The sequence below is a fragment of the Heliangelus exortis genome, chromosome 16 (assembly GCF_036169615.1).
Source record: "Heliangelus exortis chromosome 16, bHelExo1.hap1, whole genome shotgun sequence".
In the NCBI taxonomy this organism is placed as follows: Eukaryota; Metazoa; Chordata; class Aves; order Apodiformes; family Trochilidae; genus Heliangelus; species Heliangelus exortis.
In genome coordinates this window covers 5596296-5615561 of record NC_092437.1, presented here as the reverse complement: position 1 = coordinate 5615561, position 19266 = coordinate 5596296, and the positions used below count along the sequence as shown (strand labels likewise).

At 36.2% G+C, this 19266-nt stretch overlaps 2 protein-coding genes across 7 annotated transcripts in view; both read left to right on the top strand.

Annotated features, from left to right (window-relative positions):
- The window catches only part of TUBB1 (tubulin beta 1 class VI), a 340778-nt gene that overhangs the window by 164453 nt on the left and 157059 nt on the right, over nt 1–19266 (top strand). The window lies entirely within an intron of this gene.
- Nucleotides 1–19266, top strand: part of PHACTR3 (phosphatase and actin regulator 3) — a 93637-nt gene that overhangs the window by 12345 nt on the left and 62026 nt on the right. Inside the window, exon 1 of one of the 5 annotated variants that reach the window (XM_071759464.1) lies at nt 12735–13321. The exons of 3 other annotated variants lie outside the window; for them this stretch is intronic. The gene's annotated coding sequence lies outside the window, so the exon portion shown is untranslated. One more of the 5 variants, XM_071759465.1, reaches the window with a different exon arrangement.

Genomic DNA, 19266 nt, shown 5'->3' with positions numbered 1-19266 from the left:
TCACTTCACATGTAGCATACATCTGTGCACAAAAAAAAATAAAAAATCATTGATAACTTGGATGGTTTGTATCCTCCAGAAATAGCACTGAGATTCCTTTGTAGTTGTTTTACCATTGCAACAAGCCTGACTAACCCAGTGCTCCAGCTCTCATCTTGTCATTAAGCTGACTTTCAGAAGCTGTGACTTCAAAGCAACTGTTCCAAAATAGTGTGTCTGGAGAGATTTTAAAAAGCTGTTTTATTTCCTTGTTTTTCTGCCCATAACACGCTCTTCTGAGATGTGAAGAAGGCTTAATCTATTTCACTGCCAGCTAAGTCTACTTGAAGTGACCACCTTGTTATTTAGGATTATTTCTCATGAAAGATGGGTTATTTATAGCAATTGATTCCCAAAGATATATAGTATCATTTCCATAAACTGTCAGGAGCTCTGGGATCCCAAGTATCACCGTGTGTTTGTTTAGCCTTAACCATTTTTGTGCAAATCAGGCAATTCAAAGTGACTCCAGCATCAGATTCCAATAACAATGATTGAATAGTAATTCTGTTCTTTTTAGAGTTTTGTCTGGAATTCAACTGTTCTAACTACACATTTTAAATGGGCATTTCATGTCTATGTTTGATACCACTGTCTCAGTTCCACTGAGGATGATGGAGACTCACAGTTCCCCATTTAAACCAGTGCATCACTGCAATTCTATTTCTATTATTTAAATTCATGGACACTAAACTGTGATTCTCTCTCAGGGCTTGTGCTACCATACCAACCAGATCCATTGAAAACTGATTTGATATACATAATAACTGCTTAATTGTATCTCCTGAGAAGGCTATTTTATATAAGTGAAAATAATAGTGTAGGACAAATCTATGGCTTTCTCTGATAAGCAAGCTATTCTGATTGCCCTTTCCTAAGAGCAGAACTGCATTCTTTTATGGTCTCTCCTCAGCAACAGCTCTGGTAATTACAGTCTACACATGGTCCAGACCTTCATGGGAGAGGAAGAGGAATGGGTCTGGATTTGGGGTTACATTGTCGATGTTGTTGCTTGAATCTGAATTTAAAAAGTATGCAGGTAGATTTTTCTGAACTGCAGCTATGGCCAAGCATTAGAATAAGATCTACAGTAGGGGATTGTAGCCATCAAGCTTTATTATTTTTCAGTTTCTACCACTGGTGCTGAAAAAATAATAATTGCAGCCTTCTTTGGTGGGCACCAGGGGTTATGAAAAGGAGAGGGAAAGAGGGGGTGGGAGTTGCCACCTGTTTACCTTCGTTTTTCCTTGTGTTTTCCTGTCAACATGCTGGGTGAAAACCAGAACCCTAAGGGTAGTTTGGATTTCCCACATTTCCTTTCTTCATGAATCATGTATATAACTGCCCTCACCGAACACCCAAGGTCTGAAATGGCCCAAATAACCCATCCTGATGATGTAGCTCAGCTCTGATTGGAAGGATTGGAAGGACAACTTCACTGCTACTGCAAGTGGAGCTTTTGTTCTGTAAACACCAGAACCTCAGTTCTTCTGGGAATACTGCAGTCACTTCAAGAAAAGAATACAGTTTGCAGTTTGTTAGTTCACGTTTATGCACTTTGTTTATTATGAGATATTTAGTGAAATGGCTTGGGGACTGAAAGAGAATTGTTCAGCTATTCATCATTTTGTACCTGATTTAGCCATTCACCTAGAACTGTGATGCAGAGCAAGTAATTGCACATGTTAATGGCAATTACAATAACTAACAGGCATAATTAAGTGGTGTGCATAGGGACTCATGGGATTTATGTGTATATGAATGATTTGTATATTTTGGCATCTGATTTTACAAATTTCCTTCATGGTATGTAAAAGAACTCTCTTTTGTATGTTGTTACCACCACTATTTCATTTTGCACAATATACTATAATAAATGTTCAAAGTATTTAAATACACAATTGCCACTGATGGGTATTTCAACCACATAATTGTAATTGACTGTTTAAACAGGTTGAGTGAATAATGTTTTCTTAAAAATCTAAGACTGATTTTTATGTGATTGTCTAGTTCTGTGGTACATCAAGGTCTGTTTTATTTATTAGAAAACCACAAATTTGAGAGACATATTTTTGAATGTGACATTTGAAAAAACCCTTTATGTGTTTTTGAAGCCTTTCTTGAGAATCAGTCCTGGAAGAACTTTATTTCATTTATTTAATTTATGACTTTGTTTACTCTTATCACTTCAGCTTTAAATGTGGCAAATGCACTGATTCTGAATTGGTCAAGAGGTTATTGTGGGTGGGTTAAGGCAGGGAGTGCTTCTGGACCTGCATACCTCCAGGGTGTGATCATAGGCTCACAAGCAGAACAGAACAAAGTCTTCTCATTCCCCTTTAAAAAGAGCCTAATTTTAGTCTGAGTGGCTCCCAGGTTGTCTGAATGACAGAGAAACACAGGATCTGTTATTAGGCTTATCCACTTCCACTTGCTCCTGGCTTCCCCACACCTAAGAGATGCCAGTTCCTTTCCAGAGTAACCCAGGTAGGGTCCTCCAAGAGAACACAACAGATGTGACACTCTGGTAGGGTGAAGGTTTTCTCTGTATATCTTAACTTTTGGAAAATTCTGCTGAGGTTAGCCTTGAGGTACCTGCATAACTCATTTCACCATGAAATGGAAAATTCAGAGAAGCAGTTTACACAGGAAGACAAAACAGACAGTTTTAGCTGTAGTGGCTGTAGGGTTTGGCAGTTCTATAATGCAGATAGACTTTTTTCAGAGAGCAGCATCACTCACTGCAAAAGAGACTGAGCTAATGATGGTTGAAGAGGTCTAGTGATGCTTTTTGTGTACAACCAAAGTAAAAATCCATTATATTCTGCTTTAATTTTATTATTTACTCATCTAGTACCCAATACACTATCAGTTAAACCCCTCAGAATAAATTCTTAATATCTTTCAGTTCCTTTTATTTATAATAAATATATCAATCTCTGATTATATGCCTGAATTGTTAGGGCAGGTTTAGATGATACAACACAGTCTGCCTCTTCAGAGTATGACCCAAGGCTCTCATGACATCATTAAAGGATGCTTCATGGGCAGACCAGCTACCCACTATGTGCTTCTTCAGTGGTCTCTTCCAAAGTCTTAAGGGTTATGGTTCAACCTAAAATCAGACTCCAGGAGTGTCTGAACATGCACATGTCTCAGAACACACTGATTCAGCCTGTGCTGGAACAAAGCAAGTAGCAAAGCCCACTAACAATCCATGTTTATTAAAATCACAATTTCTTATTTCAGAGTGTTTGCAAATAGATAAATTATTTAAATTCTCACAAGCGAGGTACCAAATGGTTGTTAGTCTGGGAACACACTCAAATGTTTCAATCTATTATAATTTGGATAATTGATCTTAAAAGTTATAGGGGTCTTTCCTATGTAACTAAATTAGGCAACATCTGTGCAGAGCAAGGTTTGAATAGTCAAGTCTATGGCTTGTGCACATGCAAATAAACTTAATTAAGAGTTGCAGTCAGTCATAGGGTGAACTGACATAAATTATTGGACTAGAACTGAGCAATGCCACTTTTGTTTGGCTGCTGAATTAATTCAATGCACATTTTGAAGACTGCACAAATAATCAGGCAAGTTCAAGTTGATGATATTCAGTCAGGAAAGCTGTAATGCAACCAAAGGGAATGTGCAGATAGAAAGTCAGAAGGTGCAAAATCATTACTCAACAGAAATTATTTGCTCAGCTATAATGGATATCGTTGAATCTGACTAAAACAGTAAAGGCTGCAAAAATAAATTTGGGTCATTCTGTAGCCTTAATTAGTAACTACCAATCTTCCCAAAATTACTGCCTTCTCAACCAGTCAAAAAACCCAAGGCTTCTGCCTCCAGTTCCCCAGATGACCCGTAACAACTTTCATATTGAATTTTATTTAACTGATGCTGATTTGAAACATGTACATGAAAGTTCTACCCTTCTCAAAAAACATAGAAATTACTGAAAATGAGATTCAGAGAGAAAGCTCTCCTTTTTTCTTTTTATAGTCACAGCTTGAATTTCATGCATGGCAGTAGCTCTAAGGCACTGAAGCTATTAGATCATTTTTAGTTCTACCTATTATGTGAGCTGTTCTAGAAGGGAGAAAAACCTACTCAAATATATTTAAAGATAAAAGCAAAACATGAAACACAGCATTTGGAATGTATGCCAGTGTCTGCACCAATGACATTTGTGAGCCAACTGCATTCTAAATTGCACAGAGCCTGAATTCACATCCTGAACCATTACAGCCCAACAACCAGAGTTAATCTGTGCAGTTGTCTAAAACCCATTGTAGCAGTGGCAGCCATCCCTCCTGACCACACTGCTTCATTCTGTCACTACCTTGCACCCAGTCACAGCAGGCTCGTGCAAAGGGTGCCTTTGGACTTAAATGAGAGAAAGTTGGAAGGGGAAGCCACGTGGTTACTTACTGGTACCAAATATGTTTGAACATGTGTGACTCCTAGTGGGCGAGATTCTCAGCTGATGGAGAACTGCTGACTTGATCAGAATCAGGACAGATAACTCAAGCTGAGGAACTGATGTGTTCTCTTCACTTTCTCCCACAAATACCCCCAATATCTTTAAAATGTTTTAACTGCTTCTACTGGGCAGAGGAGGGCAAAAGAAACGAGGCAGCTTCTTGTCAGAGTGAATGCCTTATTCTCTGGTTTAACTGAGGTGGTTGGACTGTGTGTCCTCACGTTTAGGAATGTGATCTGGAACTACTGTTGAAGAACCAGCCTTAGAAAAGTATGTATAATGTACTTCCTTTATTTAAGTCACATGTTTGTGAAACAACACATTGAGATGTACAGAGTACCTAGTGAATATGAGAAGAATCTGTATCTTAAATTTCACCTTTCACTACTGCAATGCAAGTGAGAATAGAAAAGTATTTTTTCCTGTCCTCTGCCTCTTGTGATTGTTAGACACAAAGACCTTCATTCTGTACATGTAGTAGAAGGATGCTAAAACAGGTTCCTTGTTAAAAGCCACCATTCATTCTATTTTTTTATACAAGAAAATCTCTGCTGTCATGAATATGTCACGTGTTGCTAGAGTGTAAGCTGAAAAGATCTTTTAGTTTCCATTGAAGAAAAAAAGTTGAAATTCCATCTACTTCAAAAATCCCTATATGTACTCCTGGCCATTTTAATGGTTCCCTAGTAAATCTGGAGGCCAGGAGATCAGTTGTCATGGAAACTGGCAACAGATGACTCAAGAAAACAAAATTAAATGTTGGCTTGATATCAACAGCTAATCTAGTGCCCTGCCAACTGAAATCACAGTTAACACAAGCCATGCCTAACAAGCTGTGATTTGAACAGAGTTGCAGCCAGAGATAGAGTTTCTCACCCCATGAACAGGAGAACATTTTAAAAATTGAAACTAATGAGGAGACCCAACAAGTCTGGGAGCAGTCAAACTTAAAAAAGCATTGTTTATAATTATTGAGTTTGAGCCTTAACAGCTACAAATCTGAGTTTCTTCTTTGATCAAGATCATGATATCAAATTAATTACCATTTCAAGATGTCTTAATGTTTTCACAACCCGTAAGATTGATTTGTGCTGGGACACAGTCCAAAAATTGTTTCAAATTGTTTTTTTAGTGCATCTGTTACCTAGAAAATCCAATTCTTATGCTATACACTATTCTGCAAAGAAAAATCCTTAGGCATATAAATTTTAGACTTGGAATTTAAATAAATATTCCTTTTTCCTAAAGAATAATATCTACCTTCTTTTGTTTCTCATCAGGAGACCTTAAGGCCTACAGAGGTACACTGAGGACTGCAATTCAGAAAAAAAAAAAAAATGTCTTTTTTATACAGTGATGGAAAATGCAGGCTCGGTTAAGAACAATCCAATAATACTTGGCTCCTCCTAGTGACTGTTAAATTAGTCCATATGGAGTGTAATAGAAAATAGAACAGTCTTGAAATTAACACGAGTGTGTTTAGAGCTTGTTTATATAAACATGGACTATGAAAATCCATGCAGTTTCACTTCTGAAAGTACATTGGATTAATTAGCAATTAAAACCTTTGTGGACACTCATTTCGAGAATTAAAGTGAGCTCCCTTGAATTTAGCTTTGTTCTTTTCAGAAGTAAATTAACTGAAATCGAATTAAGAAGACTTTCATTCTAAGAAAGAGTATTCATGCAAACTTAGCATGGTTTAATTAAGCTACCCCAAGCCCACACAGTTAGATGATATGGATCAGATTCTGTAAAAGTTGCCATGGACAAAACCACTTAGATTAATTTAAAGGACAACTTTTAGGCTTAAATGTCCTTGTGTGCAGTACTATATCAGTCTGGTTACTTAGGAAAATTTACAGTCTTTGACTTTTCTCTTTGTTTTGGGATTTTCCACACAAGTTATTGCCTCATTCAGTTTGGTGATACTATGTATTCAAGGCTGCAGGGCTGGGAACATTGGGAACCTTACTGCAGTTCTGTTTCTTTTTTTTTTTTTTTTTTTGGACTATGTACTGGACTTGTCTACCACCGCAACAGAAGAATCTACACAACTTCTTTGAAGTTTTGGAAGTACTGCCATGTAGCTTTGTTGCCACTGGTGGATTGCCAAAATCTTGTTCAGAACCTATGATGGTTTGTTTTCGAAAATCTAGAGCACTGTTTGGTTTGTTACAGAAGTTCAGTAGGACTTATGTGCCTTTTTACATCTATATAATATGTAATGTCCTTCTGAGTTAGCATTTCCCAGGCATCTAGATCAGTTTAAGGTCAGGAACAGATTAATCTCAATCTACTCAATGAATTCCCATGTTTCATGTCCACACTCAAAGGAAATATAAGTCAGCTAAACCTACACAATAAAAATTCTGTAAGTTTTGAATGACTACCTACATCTACTTAAGTGAGTGAAAATGTATGTCTGCCTCAGTCTGCATCCGAGGGGGCATGCAAGCAATCTGTTATCTATGAAATTTTACTCTGGGAAATGAAGTTGAGGAGTTGACAAGGAGAAGTGGAAAGAGAAATAGGCTTTTGTTGTAAAAATGCAGTGGCCTGGTTACTGAGAGTATCTGAGACATTGAAGACATGCTGGAGACTGCTTCTGAAAAAGTTAATTTGTGGCTGGCCTATTGAAGCAGAAAGGGAGCTGTGCTACAATATCATGTCTTCTGAGATTGTGCAATTTATGCTGTTTGTTTGAGATCATGCCTAAAAGCATGAGTTAGCCCATATTTTACACATAGGCAATTCAAAGAAAAAATTGCTGCAAGCAGAGTACACAATTCATCTGGCTTTTTTTTTTTTTTTTTTTTTTTTTTTTTTTTTTTTTTTTTTTCCCCAATGCATACAGGTAGCTGCATTGTGCATTACCAAAAGTAAATAATGTTACAAGCTGTATGATGCTATATTTTAGATGGAAGCTTTGGCTTTTTTCACAAATCAAGGCCCGTGACCCAAAGGTTCGGTCCTGAACTGACCTTGGTGCTGAACATTGGAGTGGTCCCTGGGATGCCTCACCCTGGCACTGGTACCCTCAGAGCTTGAGACAGGGGGCTGTTTCTGAGATATGTATCATGGTGGTATCTCTTACCCCTATGATTCATGTAAAGCCAGTCTCAAATTCGTACAGCAATTTTTGAGGGAGACTGATGAAGAGCAGCCCAAAAAATCAACAATTCTGACTCCTATCTATATATATAATAAATATATATAATAAAATAGTAATAAAATAATAATAAAATATATAATAAAAATATTACCCAGTTTTAGTTCTCAGAGCAATAAAAACATAGTTTCAGGGCTACAGCCTGTGCAATATACAATATGCTTATACACACTTAATGATTTATCCTGTATAGCAAAGACAAGTCTGTGTTTTCAGGTCTGCAAATAAAATACATACTTTTACAGTGTGCAAATTACCTTCTCATTGGCAGAGAGATCTTAAAAGATCATCACAATTTCAAATGAAAAGGCAAGAGAGATTGTGAAGCAAGGCTCATACAATGTGAGAAGAGAGAAGAAAATCTTAAAGGGAATTGCAGTTCAGTGTTAAGTGTTGCTGCTTTCTGGCATTGATTTTTTCACTTTCTTTTGGTGAGAAAATGGTAATCCATCTTTCAAGTGATGTGCTCATGGTGATGAATGTTAGAATCTACAGGGATCTTATTTTAACAGGTGAGAAGAGACATATATATTGTGTATATCTTGGTTTGAGCCAGAGACAGGGAGAAGGGTTAATAGAGAGCATCTGTCATTTGTTTAATTGCTAGCCCAGCATTAAACCCTGACAGTGTGATACGAGGAAACATCAGTAACATTTCCCTCAAAATTTATTTGGAGCTCAAATTAGCAAGTTCAATTGCAAATACAAAAATTCATCCCAAGAAGTTAAGCAATACCAGCTATTGGTTATCAAGAATTTTTCCACTTCTGCTGGTTGTATTTTTTTTTTTAATGAGCTAAAATGAATCTGAATTACTACTATTGTTTTACAAAGGTTATGCTAGCAGTCTAGAATAGTGGATAATCTACAGGATTCTAAACATTTCCAACTTGATCTAGTGGATTTTTCTATTGTGCTTCAGTGTTTCTGATTGAAGGTCAAAAACATGTTATGGACATCTGCAAAAATATAGGTAAATAACTGATGGATATGGACATGGATTTTATTTGTAAGGGTTACATAAACAGATCACAGGATCATAGGTTTAGGGGGTGAGTTAGGTTGGAAGGAATCACAGAAGATCACCTAGTCTGTTACAAAGGTTCTTTTTAAGGAAAAGTTCCTAGATTTCCAGATAATGTTATATTTGTAAACTTAACTGAATTATGAAGTTATATTGTGTGACTGCAGTAACAAGTGTACATCACGATTACATTTTTAATGCTGTCAAACACCTTAGGATGAGCTCTAATTCCTGGGTAAATCAGTGGCAGTGAAATAAAAATGTGATGTTAGGACTCTGATGTCTCTTGGAGTGGTACTTCCATATAATCAGTTTAGAGTCAAATTATCCAGCCTTCATTCACAGCTCTGCTGGGTAGATAATCAGTACAGTGATCAACAGAAATATTTATGATTTAGTGAGGTGAGTGAGTAATACAGACAGAATCTGCCCTTTGCATTAGTTGCACCCTGATCCTCAGAAAAGCTGTAGATACTGTCACAGTCACTAATAAGCTGTATCAATGACATAATATTTCCCATCTGCTGTATTCACTTACAGGATTATGAAGTGTATTGATAGAAAGCCCTTGAGTCCTGACATGAGCACAGCTGGAATACTGAATTTATCATTCTTCACCTATTCTATTAAGACCAGGCTTGATTACTTTAAGAACAGCTCAGCATTGCACTGAGTAGCTTCTGTTTGAAAAAACTAACCATGCAATGAGGCTAGCAATGGTATCCTGGCAAATAATAATTTCAGACTTATGTAAAACATATATAGATGACATACTCCCCATTGGCTAAATTACAGCTCTAGAGTTTTGACTGCGATAGGAAGAGGCAGCTGACCTCTTGACATGAGGTAGCTACCTAATCTTTTCTTCCTTGTAATACTCACAGGGTAACAAAGAGAGTAGCTCCACATATAAAAGATATAAATAAAAACAGAAAACATGTTTAAATTCTCAGCCTTTCACCATTTTCTACCCTAGAGTAATCTCTGGGCTTGGACAGGATTTTGTACAACTCGGTTGCATAACAACCTTCCAGTGAAGCATTAAATTGCTTACACATACAACAAATTTTTATGACAGATGACAAAAACAAAAAATGACAAAAGGCCTTATTGAGAAAACAAGAGAAACTTATTGTCACATTTAAAAAACAAAAAATTTCCTAATTAAGGCTGATTAAGAGACACAGGGATAGTGTAGTATGAATTTCAACATGTAGAATTATAGAATCGTTTTTGGTTGGAAAAGATCAGGAAGATCATCAAGCCCAACTGTTAACCAGCTCTGCCAAGTTCATCACTAAACTGAGTCCCTCAGCACCACGTCTACAGTCTTCTAAATCCCTCCAGGGATGGTGACTCAGCCACGTCCCTGGGCAGCCTGTTCCAGTGCCTGACAACCCTTTCAGTGAAGAGATTTTTCCTAATATCGTATCTAAAAATACTCTTTAGGACATTTTAAACATACTTCCAGGAATATACTAGAATATATGGTCTGTTTTTTGTTTTTTTTTTAAATAACAGTAATATTAATTCCAGATCAGAAAAGATTACAAATGTTAATTACTGAAGTACTCCAAGCATGTTTATCATGTTCAAATGAAAAAGGCTTTAAAATAAGAGGGATTTCTTCAGGTTCATAACAATACAAGAAAAAATGTTTCATTCTACAGTCTTCTCTATTCTACTCTTAAACCAGATACTTTGAGATTAGATTTAGTTGTTTCTAATTTTTATGAATATGTCTCTTCCATAGGTATTCATTAAATCTGATAGCAAGTCTCAAAACTGAGTCCAAACACAATTTACGAATATTTAAGAAATACTGAATGAGTTAAAGATCGAAATTCACCTAACGTAAAACATTTTGAGAGATTCCTCAAATGCCACTTTTTCTTCAATGTGTTTTGAAGAGTCTACTAATTCTGTTTGAAGAGTTCTAAAATTAGCACCCAGCATTCTGATACACAGACGAATCTTCACATGACCAGGTTTTTTCTTGAAAAACAGAAATTGGAAGCAAAACACCTTGGATTTTCAGTAACCATAGAGGATCTTTCTGCATGCCAGATCTTTGCTACATTAATTGCTCAAGTCATTACCTGGTAACTTTGGCAATTTAATCTCTTTTTACTGAAGACAAACTGCACAGTAAAACACCGAAAGATGGAACGCTGCCCAGCTTTAATGAAAGGACTCACCACTTGCTATCAGCAAAGAATATCTTATATTTAATCTGTAATGCAAAGAAATCTATGATCTCATAAATGAATGAATATCTTATAACACAGAACTCCCATGACAGCTGAAATCTAGAATAATATATCCAAAACTATTACCACATGCATACAATTTTAAATTTAATATTTAGGATGCTTTACAAAATTCACATACTTGAAGTATGTTTGCTAAGCTTAACAAAAACATAGTTCTCTGCTACATGGAGAACACCAAAGCATATGAAGGGAATTGGGAGGTACTTTACATATGGAAGTGTAAAAATGAGAGTTCTAAGTCTCGTGCAACAAAGCAAGATTAATGTCTGGGTTCTGTTAAGCAGGAGAAGTTCTATTTTATTCATGGCAATGGAAAATATGAATCTGAATCTAAGCCATTCCAAGCTTTTGGGGCATTTTTCCCATCAGCAAGAGCACAAAAGATGAGCTTCCTCAATACATTCAACCATTTGTTAGCTCAGTCTTGCATCAGAAGTTCCAGCTTGCCTTGGTCACAGCAGTCAGCCTCACAAGCCCTCCAGCATCACCTGTGTGTCCATCACACCTCTCCTCCATTGCTTAACCACCAGTTCTGTTGGCCCAAAGAGTAATGATTCATGTAAACTTCTAAGCCTTACAAGATATGGTTCATTTTTCAGCAAAATATGTAAGAAGCTTTTGTCAGATTTTAAAACTTGCTTGCCTAAATTTCAAGTATCTAGAAGCTTAGCAAACATGGTTTTAAAGCTTAAAGGAGCACATTTGAGCATAAGGCATCTCACTGACATATGAATCCCATTAACCTTATTAAGACTCCATTCTTAAATTTAAGCAAACTGTAGGAACTTTTCTGGGTTAGAGTCTTTAATTTTTTCAGACATTTAATTTGTTTGGGTTTTTCTCCCTGCATTTTGGAAGTTCAGTAGCCATTTTGAGAGCAAGAGGTATTCTCAGTGCTTTGAAGTGGAATTGTTTGCCAGACCACTTTTTCAAGAATTACGTGACCTAATACCTACAGAGGCAGACAGTGCTTGGTTTAAAAATATATTCCTTTTGAACTGAAAAAAAAATACAACTTTGGAGCATGTGTCTAATGTCCAACATTTCAACCTACTACAAGATATAAAATAACACTGCACTCTAGAAGACACAAGATATTTTGGGGCAGTCAACAAAGAGCTGAAACAGCTGCAGAAAGAGATTTCAACACAGAGCTGTGATTAGTGATTAGACTTGAAAGTGTACAAGAATTCCTCTACCTGTGTATTTGGCCAGCTCTCTTCAGGCACCTTGCAAGCAAAGAACTTCTCAAACAAGAACTGTTTTAAACTTTGATCTTATTTTCTGCATCATAGAATACTTGAACAAAACAGTCATTGGGGCTTTAAGTCTGCTTTGGCCTCCATGCAAGGAAGCCAGTGTTTTTAAATTTAGATAGTAATAATATGTTCTCAGTGACAAAATAATGTACAAAACCATTCTGGGATATGGCTTGCTTGAAGCTGAGAGCAATGCAGCTGTTCCCAAGTCCTCTCTTGTTTCTTTTAAATCTAGAGCATCTGCCCTTCCAAAACACTTCAGTATTAAATCTCCCTAATGAAGGCATTTAGGATTACAGGAAGGAAAGAATGTTTTTCCTGCATTCTGGGAAGTACAGTTAAGAATGGGTGGGGAATAATATGAAATTTAAATAATCCAGAAAAAATACTAAGGGAAAAGCCCAGAACAGGCTTTCAGTACTGTAATTTAAGCTGGAATCTCTTCAAGCAATGCTGAAGCAGTTTGCTGACAGTGCTGTAAGATAAAAATTGTCTCAGGAGAAAGGAATAAAGGGTTTTATGTGGTAGCTGACCAAAAGTTTCAGTGGGATTAGAGGAACTTTAATGTCCCAAACATCTCCAATGTGTTTTTGGTGTTAAACCAAGTGCAGAGGTCTCTCTCCAGCATTTCCAGTGAAAAATCTGTACTGGTTAAACAGTGACTTCCATCTTCTTTCTACAGCAGAGAAGAAGAAACTTTTGCATCAAAGAGAAGTTGATTTGCAGATTTTCATATGGTTCTTCATTTAGAAAACTGAGCCCAATTCTGAGCATTATGTGGGTTTTCACAGTTGCATCCAGGATACTATTAATGATCCAGGCGCCTGTCAGTGAAGATGTGATTTTTATGGTTAAAATTGGAAATGCATTCATCTGTTTTACATAATATAAACAGACCTGGAGAGAACCCAAAGGGTCTGTCCTTGTATTTGTATGCAACTTGAAAGGAAAAAAGTGAAGGAGTTTCAAGGGAGAACAGTATGAGGGGTGAAAGGAAATAACCATTTTCTTCCTGGGACTGAGCTGCTGCATTCTGTGTGCTCCGAGCAACAGCAGCACTCAGAGGTAAGTAGCAAGGAATAGAAGAAATGAATAGGAAAGTGGATAAATACTTCCTGCTACTGGTGCCTTATTTTGTTAAGATGATCTGCCTTATTTACTTGGAGTTTTAACTGAGGTGAGTGGACATTATGTACCATAAAGCTTTGAGCATTTTTAAAGTATTTCTGAGATTCTAGAAGGAAGATTTGCAGCTCGTTTTTAATGTGAAGTTATGAGTCCTATGATATTTTGCTTCTGATCCAATATGCAGAAATGTGTTATCTCTGGATTTGCTAGGAATACAGAAGAAAAAAGAAACTCATTGGCTATCTTTTAGTTGAAAATGTATGATTGCTCTTTCATACTTAGTGCTCTGAAAATCATTTCATCAACATGTCTGTAGTCCTCCAAAACTAGGAATCACTGATGGTGCTGGGAGATTAATTACATAATTGTCTTTTACAGATGGTTCCTTCAGTGTTGATATATACACATTTTTAATAGGTAGAGGGATTTATGTCTACAGTTACACTGCAGGGAAGCTGGGGGTGGGGGGCAGGGAACACTGCCAGTGTCACAAAGCTCTTTAGTTTAGATGTGTATTGGAGAGCTGGTCCCTTTTCTCCTGGCACTGATGAGAAAAAGAGTTTCTCTAAACAATCCAGCAGGGTAAGAAAGTTTGTTCCTATGAAAACTTCAAATTTGCTCAGGTAATCTAACAGTTGTCCATCATGCCTATGGTTGCATTTTGCTGCATAGTTTGAACATGCAGAATGTTTTTATGCTACGTAGTACTTAGGAGATTGATGTGTATTCATTTTTAGCCTTCAACTGAAAAAAAACATCAGCTGAAAAGAATGGTGTTTTTTTGTAAAATATGAACTTTCAAAATAATGTATTTTAAAACATTGAAGCATTCAAAAGGAGATATTTTTTATAGATAAATTTGCCTGTGCATTATGATTAAAATAAAGTGCCAGGTGAAATTAAATTTATATACTTAAAGAAAAAAAAATAACCAATTCCCTTCCTCTCCTGCTCTTCCTACACATTATCGTCTGCCATGTGAAAAGCTGTTCTGTGGCTTCCACACAAAAGCAAAGGAAAAGCAAAGCCAAAAATGTTTTAGTTAAATAACAATTATTCTTCAGAATCCTTTTAAAGCAAAACAAAATTTGCTCCATATACTGAGAAAGCATCACACACATAGTTTCAAATAATTATATGTTATATACTGTAAAGCCACTTTATTAAGAGCACATTATTAAGATTTCAGGGGCAAGCTCAAAAAACTTTAAAAAATACCAGGGTTCTGGTTGCCTGTGCAACCATCATTTGGTTCCCTGTGCATTATGAGGCAGCCTTTAAGTGCATGACCACACATTTTTCTCCAGTAATCTTTGAAGGCAGAAGTTTAAACACATTCTATATTTATGTTCTATATAAATATATAAATGTATTTATATATTTATAAATATAAATGCTTATATATATATTTATATGTACTTAAATATATTTATTTTTAAATATATATATTCTATATAAATATAAGGTTTTTCTATATAAATATAAGGTTTTTTGTTGTGCCTTTCACTTCAGTAGTTGCTCCACAAAAGCCCTAGGCAGCCTGGCACTGGGGTGTCTACCTTAAATAGTTGAGTGTGCAGATCATCAGAGAGAGATTAAAAATACTCATTTTGACTGTGTCACTTGAGACATGTATTGTATGATTTTCCAGAGCCATTAAGATAAGGCAGCATGTGTGGAACTATTTTGTCCAGCCAGCAACCCCTTGTTTTTGCTGTGCTGGAATTCTATTTTGCAATTATAAAGCAACCCTGAGTTCACTGATTTCTGTGGTTTTTGGAGGGTTCAAAAGGAGCTGATTGGAAGTAGATCTCATGTGTTTACTTCAGCGTGGTCTTGTCACAGTGACAACTGCCCAGACTTGTGTGACTGGAACACTTTTCCTCACTGTTCTTGTGGAGTTAGAGGTAAACAAACCTCCAGTGGGAGTGAATAAAAGATTTCCATTTTTGCATTAATATTTTCCTGTTCTGTGGTTTTGACCTAAACACTTAACAGGCTCTTGTGGTAAAGAGAGAGAAATGAGGATAAAGATGTTTGGAGGAAGAAATCTACTAAGTTGGGGAAATAGAGATGTTTTTCTTAATGAAAGGACATCATCTGAAATCTAATTAGGCAGATAAGGTATGAAAATCCCAAAGGCCCATGTGGTGAACTGAATTAGATTGCTGTTTGATTTGTAGCAATCACTATACCTTATTATTGCAATTTGCTTTTTCTGTTTACAATCTCCAAAAGAGATGTCTATGAGAAAAAACTATGCAATAGTATGATATTTTTCACCCTTTCTGCACCTCATAATGATTACTCACTTTTCACTAAAGCATCTGTTGAATCTAATAGTGAAAATGCTTTCACTGAATTAGATGAATCAATGATTTGATTTGGACAGCAGTTACTACTGTGACCTGGGAAAATCTTCTCATCGTTTCCAAGAACTGAAAAAAAAAAAGCTACTTTAACATAAACCATTTGAAAAATAGGGAATTTTTAATTGCATAAGAAAATCTGTTACAACTTATTTCTAATGTTTATGAAAGCACTTTCATTCCTTGTATATTTTTTTTACTTATATTTACTGAGAAGTCCTGTGGCAGATTCATAGTTAATATAATCAATAATAGAGAAACTTATTTCATAAGAGCTGTAACAATTTATAATACTTTTTTTTTAATCTGCCCTTGAAAAACTATTTTTTTAAAGTCCTTAGTTCTCTGTGGTAGGAAAAAGCTTTGTGGTTAGGATACTGGACTCAGGGAACAATCTGTTCTGTATCCGGTTCCTCAAAACTTTGGAAATAACATTAAAATCTGTGCCTCAGTCTGTTTTGTAAAGTTTGACTAACCCTTTGTTTTACAAAATAAAATTGCAATCTCCTCAGAAAAACAACCTTATTTATCAATTGTTTTCTTGGTTGTTTTTACAGCTTTTATTTGGGAGTTATATGGCTCAAAAAAATCCCAAACCTGCCCTGCAACTTTTACAACAACAATTTTTGAATTCTAAAAGGCACGTTGCAAAATAAAATACTCCATATTTGGCATAATCATAGAGACCATCACTGTAGATAAACCTGAACCACAGACAAATAGAGGCTGGTTTGCTGCTAGTAGTGATCACACAACAATGTTATGACAGAGATAAAAAACAAGAATGAAGATGTCAGAGCTACCTAGCAGCAAATGTACATTTAATCTTAAGATAAAAGCATATCAAGTATACCCAAGTGGCTTATTGCCAGAGATGCTAATTAGAAAAAACTATTATGCACACAACCATTTGTTCCAAATGGCTCTTCAGGGACCAGGTTAAGGGAGCATTTCTCCTGTATGGTTTCTTCTTGTTTACAGAGGTTGTTAATATTTGCAAAACCATCTCGGTAAAAATATGACTAGAAATACTTAAACTGCCTGTGTTAATAGAAAGCTGAATTTTAACCTGCAAATACAGAACTGTAAATGTGTCCTCCCATAACTTAAATATCACAAGCCCTTCTCCAGCCACACTACCTCCAAAGATGTTTCCATTTTAATAGATTATTTGATATTTAAATATACAAATGTGGAGAGGGATGTTAATATATTTAGACTATGAAGCTTCATTTTGGTCATTTCTGCCTGTGGCTTCCTCTTAAAACATTTAATAGCATCTTCATTCCTCTTGGCTTCTATGAAGTGGGGATTTTAATTTATTTATGCTGATGAGGAACTTTTCAATATCCTTTTCCCCTCTTGTCACCATTACAGAGAAGAGGGCAGTGATTTTTAAAGGAAACTATTTTTTATCTAGAACATGAAAAATTAAAAAGACACTGGAAAACGCAGCATGATTCAGGCTCACAGAACTCTAGAGACCTACTTAAAAAATACCTGTTAATAGAATTTTTTTTCATTCTCCATATACACAGAGGAATGTATTTCAGGGAATATATCAGCCTACAACATGAAAGAGTAAAAAGTAACGTAATGAAATGGTAGGAACTTGACCTGATAAAAGTACTGATTTGATTAAATATCCCATGACTTGTTAATTGTACAACAAATGCTCAGCTTCACTCCTTGCCCAGTGGTTGATAAGGAAAATGCTACATGTGACTAATCTGACAGTTACTTGTAATATTTTATGCAGCCACCCCCCTCACAACCTTCTGGTTTATCTATTTATAATTTAGCTGCCAAGTGTTACTTCAAAACTAAAACAAAAGACAGGATTCAAACATGAAGCATGGGTCGCTGCCATCCTGTCTCCCCTTGAGGCTCCTTGTGCCAGCTTCCTCCAGGGTCTGAACATGAACGTCCTTCAAATTTACTTTCCCAGCTCTTCCTTGTTCTTTAATTTGTTCTACAGGAAGTTCACTTCCCTCCCCAGAAAATGTTGAGATTTTCTTAGAAGATGTAATTTAAATTAAGCCATGGGTTATTGAGCCTTTATGACTCACTTTACTGAGCTCTTTGGAACAACCATGTGGGCCAGAAAATTAATTAATTTCTATTGTCTGTTTGCAAGATCTGTTACTGTTCTTCAAGAAGATATAAGCTCTGTCACTCATAGAATGCTGAACTATCAGACCCTAGGTGGTTTTTTTTTTTTTTTTGCAGTGCTATAATTTTCTCCAAAAAGGGATGATCAACAAGCACCACACTGCCAAGGCAGCACTTCAGATGAACAAATGTATTCAAGTAACAGAAACTTTAGGAATGCAAATTTCTGATTTTTACTTTTGGAGCAAAGGCCTTGACACCTTGATACACTTGAAGAGACAGCCAAGGACATCCCAGAATTTTCTCGCTTTCCCTTGTCCCTCTCCCGCTAAAAAAAAAAAAAAAAAAAAGAGAGGAGGATGCCATTTTCAAGACACTGTTACCATTCAGACACCTAAGAACAGCAACATAGACAAAGGACTCTTTCTCTCCCTGTATCAGCAAGCCAAAAGTTTTCTCCCTCATTTTTAGTGCCAGAGAAATAGGATTGTGAGGCACAGGCAGATTGTCCACTGTAGCCTGGACCTGTCAGGTTACACCTGCACTGCCACTGGAACAGAGAAAAGCAGCAAAATCCTCTCCCATTACCCTGGATAATAACTAATTTTCCCAGTTTTATTTACTCCTCTCAGGAAGATGGAAGATAAGTGGTAATTCCTGTTCAATACAGCATTTAACAATCATCTGGAAGGCTGTAACTGCTATACTCCAGAGAGGTTAGCACAGTGAAGCACAGGTAGAATGAAAAAAAAATGAGACAGTAACTGCAGTAATCTGCAAATCCAGAGACCTTTGGAGCTGTGTGAATGACTGATATTTTACTATGCTGGCAGTTCTGAAAATTATGTTAAAAATTTCCATTTGAAGTAATTTCATACTTTGATAAACTGAGGGAAGTTGAAACAGTTTTGCAACAAAAATATTAATCAGAGGGGGTTTTCTGCCAATGGAGTGTAAATGTAATCTTCAACTCAAAGGAGTCTCTGAAAAATTTTATCCAGAATATTTCCTCCAGCTCCAGCGTTTGCTGTCTCCAACAAGTTGATGGTATCAATAAAAAGCCATTGGATTTGCAGAGATGTCAACTGCTGTAATTTTATAGCAAGTATCACATCTGAAATTTGGGATTATAAAATTCTGTAATCAGAAAATTGCAATCTATGCAAAGAAGCTTAAAGTTGTTTTTTTTTAATTCTTCCTGGCTGCAGACAAAAAATGAGGAGGCAGCCATTAGGCTAGAGAGTCCTTGAAGGTAAAATAAAATCCAAAGTCAGTCATCCATCAGTCAATCAATCCCATGATTCTGGATCTCCAACTCATGCTTTTAAATAGTTTGATGTGAAGAAACCTGGTTTGGCCTTTCTTAACACAGATGTTTATTGTGGATATGCACTTTTGTCA